General features: G+C 44.0%; 2 pseudogenes; both read right to left on the minus strand.

Annotated features, from left to right (window-relative positions):
- Positions 1–2,149: 2,149 nt before the first annotated feature.
- On the minus strand, positions 2,150–2,796 carry LOC136323013 (large ribosomal subunit protein eL18 pseudogene; annotated as a pseudogene).
- Positions 2,768–10,612, minus strand: LOC136322363 (heterogeneous nuclear ribonucleoprotein U-like protein 1 pseudogene; annotated as a pseudogene).
- Between the last annotated feature and the right edge of the window lie 1,186 nt (positions 10,613–11,798).

Genomic DNA, 11,798 nt, shown 5'->3' on the forward strand with positions numbered 1-11,798 from the left:
GGAGGACAATCTGACTTTGGGTGATGGGTATGCAACATAATTGATCGACAAGATAACCTGGACATGTTTTCTTTGAACATATGTACCCTGATTTATTGATGTCACCCTAGTAAAACTAATAATAATAAAAAAGAAACAAAGGCTGATAAACTTAAAAATCACATTTCCTAGGCTCCCTAGCAGCTAGAGTTCTGGACATATGTAGATTGTGTCAATCAGAAGCATTTTTATGATACATTGTGTACTAATTGAGTCACATTGATAGAGAAGCAGGATGTGGGGCATCCGCTTTGCCTATACAGAAGATGACAGACATTGCATGGTTTTGGAATCCACTGTTAAACTTCTATATTGTTTAGATTGTGGCTCCCTGATCCAGCAGGTTGCTACAGAAGCAGCTTTCCTGATCATAGCAGAAGCAGTGTGGCTTCGGGAGATGTTCAGATTTAATTCTGCTGTCTGTTCTGACCTTCCAACATTTTTATAATTACTTAATTTTTTTTCTTAAAATCCTGTTCTGCTTCAACTAATTAAAGTGGATAATATTTTCTGTAGTTGAACCCTATCTAATATATACCTTCTTTCCAATTTGAAGATAGTACAATTTTATTTTTCAGAAAAAATTCCATTTACTTCCAGCCATTCTGTACTAGTCTCTTGAGAAGGTGAATTATGTACATCACTGGCAACTTTTAATTTAGTTCAAATTTAAACAATGTTTCTCAAGTGGTGTGCTCTAAACTTAGAACTCTGGTTTACAGGATTGTTTATAAAAGTTTTTCACTAATTTTATTTCTTTTTAAAAAAAATTACTTCCAACAGAAAATAAGAGATTTTAAATAAGTTATTGTATTAAAAATCTTGGACTGATTTATTCTATAGTTATTTTAATTTCAAGCTCAGTTCACAGTCTGTTGCTCAAGCTGGCAGGAAGTCGTCATGTCTTCCTTAACTATTTGAGGATTCCTTGAAATAGGACAAAAAATATGTCTAAATCCAAAGATATCCTCTACGTGATGTCAATGGGACAGACTTTTTTCTTCTTCTTTTTAAATGGGCCTATGGATTCCATTTTATAAGCCAGAGACAGTCCCAGTCATTCTTAACCTTGGCTACACATGGAATAATCTGGAGAGCTTCTAAGAAGTGTTAATACAAGAAGCACACCTCTCAAACTGAATCTCCTGGGGTGTGAATTTTTTAAAACCTCTCCCAGATGACAGTATTACTCTGCTTAGGCTGCCATAACAAAATACCATAGACCAGGTGTCTTAAACGACAGAGATTTATTTTTCCTTCTAGTTCTGGAGGCTAGAAGTGCAAGATGAAGGTGCCATCATGGTTGGTTTCTGGCATGGTTTCTCTTTCCTAGCTTGTAGATGGCCACCTTCTCACTATATCCCCCTCAGCCACTCCTCTGAGTGCATGTCTTCCTCTTTCCTAGTCCTGTCGGATCAGGGCTCCACTCTAATGACTTCACTTAACCTTAATTACTTTACTAAAGGCCTATCTCCAAATACAGTCACACTGTGGGCTGGGACTTAAACTTATGAATTTGGGGGTAGGGACACAATTCAGCTTATAACACTGATTATCAACAACCACTGGTTTAGTGGAATAGTATGGTTTTGGGAGCTGAATTTTAGAACATAAGAAAAAGCAGACAAGTCATAGTGATGTATCAGATTTAGTTCATGTGGCAACTTGGCAACTTCTGCTGGTTAGAATGGCAGAGAACAGTATGGGATGGGGTAGGAGCTAATCAATCATTTAGTCTAAGCAGAATAGCAAGCTCAACTCCAGTTCAAGCTGGCATTATATCCCAGAGTGGGTTACAGTATTGAGACTTGTCAACGGCTGGAGTTCTGAAAGTCATGAACCTTGAGGTAACTTACAAGAATATGAGAATAGGGCTCTAAATGTAGTGACAGGAGTATTAGGAAATGGATGTGTGGTCTTGTAAACTGGTTTTCAGGACAAAGTTCTTGACCTTGTCTGAAAATTGGAAAGTCTGAGGCCTCAGGAGCCAGCCAGGGCATTCAGGGGGCAGTTGGAGTGGGAGACTGCAGAAGACTGAATCTATCTCCATGGGTAACTGTTGTGGGAACAGCTGACTACTGTTAATGTCATTTGTTGGTGGAATGAGGAGTTTTTTTTTTTTGTCAGCCTCCAAAATCTTTTTAATAAGATAGGATCTGGGGTTAGTTTTTGTAGCCACGGCTTGCCCGTCGGCCTCTTGCCCGCTCGAACTTCCGGCCCTTGGACCTTACGTAGGGTTTGGTGTGGCTGTGAGGGGTTCCTGGAGCCTTGCCAAAATGCCTGTACACTTCTCGGCCCTTGTGAGGACCGGAAAGCAAGACAGTGCCACAGCCCTTGGGGGAGTCCAGGGCCAGCTGGTCAAATGTGAGGATCTTGCCCCCAGCCTTGAGGATGCGGCTTTGGGCGCGGTTGGTGACTCGAAGGGCACACACCTTCAGTTTGGGCACCTCCTGGATACGCACATCATCGGTTATAGTCCCTACAACCACAGTGGTTTTGCCCTCCCGGCCAGGAAGCTTCATCTTCCGAATCATCCCAGAAAGGGACAGAGGTGGCCGGTTGGTGCGACTCATGAACAACCTCTTCAGCACCACTTGGTTGAAGGTCGAGTTGGTTCGTCTGGCCAGAAATCTGTATAGCTTAACCAACAGCCTTAGGTAGATGTCCTGGCTCTTGGGTTCCTTGCGCCGAACCTTTCGGTCTTTGTTGTGTCGGATGTCGACTCCCATTATGGCGCCTTCTGCTCCACCACGTCCGGAAAGCGGAATGAGGAGTTCTTAATCTTCGATATGGCTCTCATTGATCTAATATCTAGAGCAGTGGTCAAATCGTAACAGGCATCAGGAACAGCTGGAGAGGTTATTCAGACATGGATTGCTTCGCCTCATCCCCAAGTTTCCGATTCAGTCAGTCTGGGGTGGGGCTCAAGAATTTGCCATTGGAACAAGTTTTCAGGTACTGCTGGTGCTGCTAATGTGGAGATCATTTTGAAAGTCACTGGTCCTCTTAGTACATAGTAGAAATATTACAATGTGAACTATTAATTTTATTGTCTATAATACTCAATTAAATAATTAATTCATCTATTAATAATCAGAAATACAGTGGTCCCTCGTCTACCGCAGAGGTTAGGTTCCAGAACCCTCTCTGCAGTAGGTAAAAATCCATGAGGTAGCGATCTTATACTTATTTTATTATTTACATATATTTTAAGGCTTTATAAACCCTCCCCACACTCTTATAAACCTTTTCCACACTGTTATTAAACTTTCCCACACTTATTTAGCTTACTTTACCACAAAATAATTAAAATAATAAATATATAAATATACCTATATACCACAAAACCCTGCGATACAGTGAGACTATGAAAAGTGAACTGCGATATGGTGAGGGATGACTGTACATTTTAAATACTCCAATACCGTTTGTTTTTGTTTTTTTTTGTATTTTTCTGAAGTGAGAAGTGGGGAGGCAGACAGACAAACTCCTGTATGTGCCTGACCAGGATCCAGTCAGCATGCCCACCAGGGGGCGATGGTCTGCCCATCTGAGGTGTTACTCCATTGCAACAAGAGCCATTCTAGTGCTTGAGGTGGAGGCCATGGAGCCATATTCAGCACTGGGGCCATCTTTGCTCCAATGGAGCCTTGGCTGTGGGAGGAGAAGAGAGAGATAGTGAGCAAGGAGAGGGGGAAGGGTGGAGAAGCAGTTGGTGCTTATCCTGTGTGCCCTGGCTAGGAATTGAACCTGGGACTTACACATGACTGGCTGATGCTGTACCGCTGAGCCAACCAGCCAGGGCCTCCAATACCATTTTTAAGTCATTATTCTGGTGTCACAATTGGGCAGAATAACGTGGGGTTGAAATGTTGACATTGTGGCCTACTAGACCTGGAACTGACACAAAGCTAGGAGAGGGCAGTGTGACTGGATAGTGGGTATAAAGGATTATATCATTCAGGTGCTCACCAGCTACCTAAAATTTTAACTGACATTACAGAGAGATGGTAATGTCAGAGAGATGGCGAATTCAATGATACAGAATTCACATAAATAAAAAGATACAAATATGGGTTTCACTAAATAGGAAAGTACCCAAACCCAGAACACAGATGCCCGTGCAACAGTCTCCCCAGCATTTTCCTGTAAGGGCCACTTCTCGTCCCATCCACATTAGTCCTGTATGTGCTGCTGTTTTACTACAGCAACACTATAACCCTGGGGTCAACCTGAGGTGAGCCAATACTTCAGTGGGATTTAAAAAACACTTTTTATTATGAAATAGTTGTAAATGTAAAGAGTTGTAAGAACAGTACAAAAACTCCTCTTTCTTTTGTCCCCCTCATGCAGCTTCAGCAGTTTTTACCCTTTTGCTACATTTGCTTCTTTTTGCTCTCATACACACACAGCACACATTACTTCTCCTCAACTGTTAGTAAGTTGCAGACATTATGTGTCTCTATCCTGAATTACTTCAGTGTATATATTTTTTTAATAATTTTATTTTTTTAATGGGGTGACATCAATAAATCAGGATACATATATTCAAAGATAACATTTCCAGGTTATCTTGTCGTTCAATTATGTTGCATACCCATCACCCAAAGTCAGATTGTCCTCTGTCACCTTCTATCTAGTTTTCTTTGTGCCCCTCCCCCTCCCCCTTTCCCTTTCCCTCTCTATATTTTTTAAGAACAAAGATATTCTTAATTATAGTATGATGGATTGCAAAATGGCCAACTTGTTCTCCTGCACCGATATGTATGCTCTTCCCATCAAGAGGGGGAATCTGTTACTTCAGTTCTTAAATCTGGGCTTAGCCATGTGACTCGCCTTGGACACAGGATATTAAACATTGATGAAAGCAGAGTCTTGAAAAGTGCTTGTGCTTTGAGGCTTGCCCTTTCTGGGTGCTGGGAACCTTTCTGCCACAGTGTAAACAAGCTGGGTTGGATTGTGCAAGATGAAACACACAGCTGTCATCTTAGTATATATCAACCCAGTATCACTAATGTGAGTCAGGCTGTCTCCATACAGTGCTGGCAGAACCAGCTCAGATTATAAAAATAACCCAGTCAATCCATATAGAACCATAAGAAGGAACAAATATTTATGGCTTTAAGCCATTAAGTTTTTTTTTTTTTAAGTGAGAGTTGGGGAGATAGTGAGACAGACTCCCACATCACCTTGGCCAGGATCCACCTGACAGACCAAGGGAGCCATTCTCAGTGCCTGGGACTGACACTTGAACCAATCAAGCCACTGGCTATGAGAGGGGTAGAGGGAAAGAAGGGGGAGAGAAAGGGAGAGAGAAGCAGATGGTGCCCTGACTGGGAATAGAACCTGGGACATCTATATGCCAGGTCGGTGCTCTACCCACTGAGCTACCAGCCAGGGCCAGATTTTTTTTTAAGTTTCAAGTTCATTAGTCATCAGCTCTCTACAAATACAAAAAGCCATTACAATTCAACTCAACACAGAAGCTTGTGTGCAAAGTTACAGAAAACTAAACATTGTATAAAAAGTTAGGTTGAAGATGTCTGTGGTTTAGTTTTATGGGTGTGGCTCTTCCCTGGTGGCCTGACCACAGCAAAGAAATAAATGGTTATCCTGATGAAATAATGACAGCCAACGCAATAAAAACACAAATCCTAAAAACTAAAAAAAAAACAACCCATAATTACCAATAAAATATCTGTCATTGCTTCCTCTTTCCATATTTTGCTTTTTAAACTTTCTTTTTTAAGTTTTTTACTTTTTTGTATTTTTCTGAAGTGAGAAGCGGGAAGGCAGACAGACAGACAGACTCCTGCATGCACCCAATCGAGACCCACCCAGCAAGCTCACTAAGGGGCGATACTCTGTCCATCTCGGGCATTGCTGCATTGCAACTGGAACCATTCTAGTGCCTGAGGCAGAGGCCATGGAGCCATCCCCAGCGCCCGGGCCAACTTTGCTCCAATGGAGCCTTGGCTATGGGAGGGGAAGAAAGAGACAGAGAGGAAGGAGAGGGGAAACGGTGTGCCTTGGCTGGGAATCGAACCCAGGACACACCAGGCCAATGCTCTACCACTGAGCCAGCTGGCCAGGGAAAGTTTTTTACTTTAAAATCCTGAAAAGTAGACAGTAGAACAGCTCCCAGAAGAATTTCTAACCAAGTGCAAGAGGGTCTTGGAAGCTGAGGGGCTGGAGCAGGGCTGGGAAGAGTGGTCAGAAAGGGGTTCTTCCCTCAGTCCCTGGAGCTTCACTGTATGATCAAAGGGGGTGGTTCTTCAGTCAGAAAGGAGGAATAAAAGAATAAAAGGAAGAGGGAAGAGGTTAGAAGATGTGGGGACTCTAATAGTGAAGACCAGGATGTGAGTGAGCTCTGGTTCTCATGAGAAACTACAAGCAGGTGACTTTCTGGGCTGCGTGCCTGAGTACCAGCTCCCGCACATATTTGGGCTAGCTGACTGAGCCTTGGTTCCCAGGCGTTTCGAGGCCAGCCGCCTGAGAGATTACCTTTTTGGTTATAGGCTAGCTAGGTCAGCAAGTTGACATCACCACACTGAGGTGATAGTTAATGTGATATTGATACCATGCTGTTATTGTCCCTATCTTACAGTGCTGGCATTGCTAGGCAGGAGACAGGAGGCAGGAGACATCAAAGTCTAGAAAACTGAGGAGTCTTTAGGACTGAGAATTCAGAAAACTTGAGACTAAGGAGACTGGGGAGAGCAACAGAAATGAAGCAAAAATAAAGCCTTAAAACATATACCACTTGCCTCCAGCTCCTCGTGCTGTTTCTTTTTTCTGCCTTGAGTATCTCACCGCCTAAGTCATCCTTTGTGGAGTAGGTGTGCTCCAACAACTGGCATCGTTGGAAGGATCCGGTGATTATTGCCTGGAGTGTGGCAGTGACATGTGGCTACTGACCAAGTTCTGGCACCCAGTAGTAGCAGTCCTTGGACGTGGGTGGCTCCTGCAGATGGGGAAACTGTGCAACCCACACCTGAGCCTGTGAGAAAGGCTTTAGAGGATTCAGAGCTGAACCCCCGGAAGGTGCATTGGGAGGCAGTAGGATGGGAGTTCTGGCTGCTCTTGGTACTGGTACAAAAGTAGCATCTCTGACTTTTGGAGCAGACAGCACAGATCACACAGCTACAGCAGATAGGAGGAGGCCTCAGAAGAGAGGCTACAGGACCTCGAGCCGCTGCTGTGGTCTGAAAAGGCTACGGGCGTAAGGGAGTCACAAGCCTTGTTGTTCCAGTGTCAATAGGGAAAAGGCCAAGAAACTCTCCTAAAAGGGACAGGTAGGAACCAGAGGTCCCATGTAGAATTAACAACCCACTAGTCCCCTTCTAATGTAGAGTATGTCTTAGCTTGGATAGATACTGACTCTAACTGATCCTTCCCCGACAGGAATGGGGGGCGGGGTTTCCTGAGGACCCTGGTGGGGGGGGGGTCAGACTGTTCAAGTGAAACCAGTGATTGCTCCCTTGGGGATACAAGGATTGCCTCCTAACCCATACCTTGTACTGTGTCCCATCCCTGAATGTATCTTAGGGGTGATGTCTTGTAAAGACTGTAATTGAAAAACTATAACAGGGAAATTCTACCTTCAGGTTTAGGTTGGGAGGGCGATGATGTGGATGTGTACAGCATACCCCCCCTTGCAACTTCCTGCCCCTCAGATGGGGGGCTGGGGGGGTTGACACTAAACAGTGTTGGGAGGAAGTTTGAGGGCGCACTCCCTAGACTCTGTTGTAGCTACGGAGCCAACAGCTGCATTTGTACTGGTAGCCAGACCAGCCTGAGAAAATTGGACAGACCATTTTAAAACTAAAATGGGCCCGCTCTACAGCCCTGGTGGGGCCCCAAGTAGGCAACCCTATGAACCTGATCCACCCTTCTCGCCACATTCCCGCAAGAGGCAGGACGTGGTGCAGCGCCCAGGAAGGCTGTGCTTGCCTCGGGGGCAAAACCAGTCTGGGTGCCAGGTCTGCAAGTGGTGGCAGCAGGTGGCGGCTGGCAGAGGGACAATAAATTGCACAGCATGGGTGAGACTGAGGGACTCACCACACTCGTGCTGCTGACCTGTAGCCTGTGGCTGGCAGACAGCACAAGCCAGAAGCCTGACAGGACCTAGCGCATTACCATTGACTACCAGGAAGTGAGCAAGGTGACTGCCCCACTTTATACAGTCATTCCACTGGACTTCATAGACTGATTGACTCTGACTTTAAGAGACCACCACTGTGGAGTGGACTTGGCTAATGCTTTCTTTTCTGTTGACATTACCCCAGGGAACTATAAACAGTTTGCCTCTACCTGGGAAGGGCATAATGAAATATTTGTTGCTGGCCACAGGGTTTTACACAGCCCAATCATTTGTCATGACTTGGTAGCCAATGATCTGGCCTTATGGGCCAAGCCACCTATGGTGACCCTCTTTCATTGTATTGGTAATGTAATGCTAACCTCGAATCCTCTTACAGATCTAGATAGCAAACAATTTAAAAGGTGCCTTAAAAGTATAGGGCTAAGCCATCAATACCAGCGAGGTCTGGTATGCAGAGTGCCTGAACGAGCAAGGACTGGCATACGATGGAACTACAGCCTGTCTGACTGGATGAGCACAGTCAAGTTCACAGAGGCTGCTCACCAGGGGGCTGTTGGGGGCCAACCACTCTAGGGCCGGGCCTAGGACAGAGCTGTACTGCGTACTAGCCCCTCTGACTCCGGAGCTGCATCAGGTGTCAGGCCCCATTGCCTTTGCAGAATTGCCAAATGCTGTGCAGGGGGTTGAAGCTCCCTCCAGTCCCTAATGTGCAGGGATGCCTCCTGTATCACTAGATGCCTCGGATATAGATAAATCCAGTGAAGAAAATCCTCTCAGCCAGACCTCTGTGGGAGTACACCTGGACACAGATGAACGATGCTTTAGCTAAGATCAGGAGTCCCCAGTGAAGGCGTGGACATGTGCCTTGCTACACATAAAACGTTGCGTCTACGTTACTGACAATCAAGAGCAAGTACAAAAAGCTCTGACAGAAATAAAGATGGAAGACATCAAAATTCAGGGAAAATGGCAGGAGACATCAAAATTAAGAACAACAGAATGAAGCAAAATAAAGACTTAAAACAATATATCACTTGCCCCTGACTTCTTGGGCATTTTTCACCTTCTGGTGTCTCACCACCGAAGTCATCTCTCGCGGAGCAGGTATGCTCTGACAGAAGAGAAATAGCCTCATTTTTTGTCTTTGAGCTGACCAAATGTTAGATAAACATCTGGTCTAGGATATAGTTGTGTTTATTTTGGGCAGTTATCTAGATGAGGCAGTTGAGGCACTGGGTGCCTGCTGGGTCAGGATGTCCCAGTGGTTGGTACAGGTCTGCTGCCAGCGAAGGCCCGTCACTGGCATCCTGTCCATGGTGGCACTGGTACCCAGGATGCTGTACTTCTTGGAGGGGGTGGAGGCTGCATGTTTGATGGCCCATGGGGTCTTACCAGCAGTGGGCAGGCTCATCATCTCCGAATCTCACACTCTGCTTTGGTTTTTGGTTGGACAGTGCCCTGGATCTGCTAACTCAGGGGGAAGGTTCTGGATGTAGGTAAAGCCAGGAAGGACAGTACAGTAGGGCTCTGCCCTCTGAATAAAGCTGAACTCTGCTGCACAATTTTTTTTTTTACCAAGACATAAGCATAGAGGGCCTGGTTTCCCAAGGCTTCCTTCTGAATTTGGAAAACAGTGCCCACCCACTTCCCATTCTCGGTGAAGGAAAATTCCATGTCATTTCCCCATTCAAAGTCCACAAAGCAGCCAGTCACATTATTCCCTGCCAACTACTATGAAGTTGGTGAACTTCTTCCCAGTGCTTCCATAACCATAAGAGAAAGGCTCTTTGCCTAGCCGGATGCTGCAGGACTCAAAGGACCAGCCAGTATGGATGACACCAGCGCCATGGATGGAAAGTGCTTCATGGAGATTTCCTTATTGATCTCATCTTGTAGCACACATGGACCCTGATGGTCCCAGAGCTGGCATGGGCTCCTGACCAGAGGTATGCAAAGTCCTCGATTGTAAGTGGATAGCCACTACTCTGGTCTTGGGCCACCGTGAAGTAGATGTCACAGTTTTACATGTGGATGGCAATAAGGGTGTCGTCAAAATCATCTTCATCCTTTTCAGTGGGAGGCTGAGAAGAGCGACCCCTCCTATCCTCCTGGTGCTTGAAGTATCCCATTTCCCAGATTTCTTCATTAAGTCTCTTGTGACTCTGGAATCATCTTCTGCCTGGCTTAAGCAGAGATGCTTCAGGTGACAGGATGCCAGTGGGTGCTTCTTGTCTCATCTGTTTTTACTTCCTCTGCGTGGTAGGCCTGCTGCTGCTCTATTTCTATTGGTCTCCTCTGACTCATTCTCAGATTGTTGACCTAGGTTTCATAGAACTGGTTCTGTCTGGTAATATTGTTCATGACATCTCCTTGTTGTTGTTTCTGGGTTGCCTGGATTGTCACTGGCCTTGAGCTCCTGCTGGTCACCAAGCTCCTAGTCTCCAGTGCTTCCTGCAGCCGCTCAGCACACTTGGCTGAGGCTGCGAGCATCAAGGCACAGTACTGCAGCTCCTGCAAAGTTGGTTCACTTTCAGATGGCGCACATCCAGGGCCCAGTCTCCTGAGGTGCCCCAAACCAGGCGACCTCTTAAGGCTCGTTCCTCTTAATCCTTTATTGTCAAGCAGTCAGGGGGATAATGGGGAAACCTCACTCAAGCCTCAAGCCATTAACTTTTAAGGTGGTTTGTTGCTCAGCAATAGAGTAAAATAATTAAATACAAGAAATTTAATAGTAATATGATATGTATTATTATCCAATCCATATTCAGTTTTTTAAAATTGTCTTAAATTTTTTTTATAGCACATCTTTTCTTCCCAATCTATTTTTCAATCCAGGATCATGCACTATAAGAAGCTGTTGTGTCTATCTCTTTAAACTTGCACATTTTATTATTTTTTATATGAAAAAAAGCTGTTCATAATTAATGTATATAACTTGATAAATTTGAAGATAAGTGTATACACTGTGAAGCTGTCACTATAATCTATGCCATAAACCTGTCTATCCTCCTGGCCACCTGTTTATTATTATATTATTTTTATTATTATTACTATTATTATTGTGATAAGAATACTTACCATAAGACCGACCCTATTAAGAATTTTTTTGCTTTAATAATTTCATTTAAAAGTTATATTAATAATTAGAAAAGTAAAACATGTCAGTATTTTACCCTCTCCCCTTTCATTAGTAAATTAAAAAAATATGTTTAATTTTTCAATTACAGTTTATACATACTATTATTCTGTATCAGTTTCAGATATACAGCATAGTGATTAGAAAATCATGTACTTTACAGAGTTCTTAGGAAATTTTGAGTCTACAGTACAGTGTAGCAGACTGATGTGTAGCAGATCTCTCGGTCTTTTGCATGTGGTATACTTCTGGTAAACTTTGTACTCATTGACTGGTACTTCAGTTTTCCCCTCCCCTCAACTCCTGCTGATCATCATTCCACTCTCTTCTTTCATAAGTTTCACTATTTTAGATTCATAATATAAATCTAAAATGGCATCCTAGTATTTGTTCTTCTGTGTCTGACTTTTTTTACGTAGCATAATCTCCTCCAGATTCATCAATGTTGCAAATGGCAGAATTTTTTTTAAGGGTGAATAGTATTTTATTATAAATATATCCCACATTTTCTTTATGTAT

The sequence above is a fragment of the Saccopteryx bilineata genome, chromosome 2 (genome assembly GCF_036850765.1).
Source record: "Saccopteryx bilineata isolate mSacBil1 chromosome 2, mSacBil1_pri_phased_curated, whole genome shotgun sequence".
NCBI classification, from domain to species: domain Eukaryota; kingdom Metazoa; phylum Chordata; class Mammalia; order Chiroptera; family Emballonuridae; genus Saccopteryx; species Saccopteryx bilineata.